Source organism: Condylura cristata, unplaced genomic scaffold (assembly GCF_000260355.1).
Source record: "Condylura cristata isolate star-nosed mole 26May11 unplaced genomic scaffold, ConCri1.0 scaffold00030, whole genome shotgun sequence".
Taxonomy (NCBI): domain Eukaryota; kingdom Metazoa; phylum Chordata; class Mammalia; order Eulipotyphla; family Talpidae; genus Condylura; species Condylura cristata.
The window spans coordinates 8,696,944-8,699,094 of NW_004567131.1; the positions used below are offsets into that span (position 1 = coordinate 8,696,944).

General features: G+C 37.9%; 1 pseudogene; it reads right to left on the reverse strand.

Annotated features, from left to right (window-relative positions):
- Positions 1–1,439: 1,439 nt before the first annotated feature.
- LOC101633284 lies at positions 1,440–1,721 on the reverse strand (annotated as a pseudogene).
- Positions 1,722–2,151: the final 430 nt, after the last annotated feature.

Sequence of the window (2,151 nt, forward strand, 5' to 3'; positions counted from 1 at the left end):
TTCCCATCGGCTCCTTTGAAAGTGAGAACACTACAAGTGTTCAGTCCGGGAACCCCAGGAGCAATCTAACCACTGTCTGTTCTGAGAACTTATTTCTGCTTTATAATATCAAACAAAATTATGATACTCACAGCTTTGTACAAAAGTTGAACTATTTTTAATGAAATAAATTTTTTGATCTATGTGTTTCAGACACTTAGTTTTCTGAAATCAGTTTGACCATGACTTGGACCTAATATCTATTTTAGCACTTGTCTGTTATTTGGCAAAATGTTTGTGAAGCACCTTTAATAACTGAATATACTTTCAAAAATTTTTTATAAGACCACTATGGAGGAAAAATTGTAAACTGATTTGGAAACTATCAAAGAATACCTTAAAATAGAGAATGCATTCACAACCAGGAAGTTTTTGACTTAAGACTATAAAGATGTTATTTTCCCCCAAAGTAATATATAACTCCAATGTGATTTTAGTCAAAATAATAGCAGTTTTTTTTTTATGTGTGAAATCTGAGGTGCTAATTACACAATTTCTATGGAAGGCCTAAGAGCCAAGAATAGCTAGACACTCCCATACAACACTGTGGGTGACTTGCCCAATAATAAGACTTATGAAATTATAGTCATTAACCCAGAGAGAGCCATGGTGTTGGTTCATGGATGGACCAATGAAATAGGAAAGAGAGCTCAGACACAGACCTGCACTTATTTATAATTTTGAATTTTTACAATTTTAACTACGAATACCTATTGCTGCAGAGGATAAAAATATGAAATTATCTGAGTCATAACAATGTATACATTTAATTGGTATAAGGAAAGAGAAGATTTCTACATATTAGACCTTCACCTCACTTCACCTCCCACATAATTGGGAGGTTGATTTTTATTATAGTCAATTTACCCCCTGTGATTACCATCCTACAAGTAAAATTCTCACATTCACAGTTTTGGAAGTCCTAAAAACTCTGTTATTAAAACACTACAGCGATCAGGATAGATTGTCTTCTGCCTGTGTCATACGTAAATGAAGTATTAGTAGGATTATACATTTATTTTGGCTAAACTTAGCAACAGGCTCCTGGCAGATTTTGAAGCTCAAGCAAGGTAAAACAGTCTTTTCTAAGAAGACAAATAACTATCCCACAAAGCCTTACAAATCCTACAAAACTGATGACTCATTACATCATTTCAAAAGTGGAAATTCTCTGAAAAGGTGAAGTTTATGAAAACTCAGTGTTATTGTTCTTTTTAAGTCTTTTTTTACATTCTTTTTTTTTTTTAATAAAAACAGTTCACAGAATTTATTGCAATGTAGGATCAGCATAAGGGTACTCAAAGCATAAACAAATGCTTCAGAACTATCCTCCCAACAAAGAACATGTAAAAAAAGCAAACTGTATTGTCTTCCCAGCAATTCTTCACTTGATGGATCATTTCTAGTTGGAGGCACTTTGGAGCAGAGTAATGTTATTGCCTTTCAGCATGATCCGACCCAGTTGTTTTCTTGACTTTGTTTTAGAATGAATCTCTTTCTGTGTCACCTAATACAAGGTTCATATACTCATCAAAATCAATGATACAGCCCTCTATCTGCATATTCACTTGCTTGTAAAGCCACACCTGAATCCGAGATCGATTTTGCAATTATCTGAAGATGAGGTTGATGGGTTGCACCATCACCTTCTGCACTTTCTGAGCCTGGCTGCGGTACGCCATGGTGGAAGCTCACACAGACCAAACTAAGCTGCACGCTAGCTCAGGAGCAACTTGCACTCTACATTGTTTTAAGCAATGTTCTCTACTTCTGTGTCCACCATACACTGGCACAGCTCTTCTCACTCTACAGGGCACTAGTCTACATTTCCCTGCTATTGTTCTGCAGCTAGGCATTTAGAGCTTCTCCCAGTGTGTATTAAATTCCTCAAGCACAGATGATGGCATCCCTCTCCTTCTGCAGGTGGCAATGAGCAGGGAATAGGCTGCAGAGTTGTGAGAAAGAATTAGATTAGGGGCCCTCCCTGGTGGAGGAAGTGAATAGAGCACAGCACTATGAAGCTCACCCCAGCCACTGCAGCATGAGGTGGATCCCCCGCCAGGGAGCTGACCCACATGGCACAGCAGACCTCTTCTGACCCACCCACTGCTC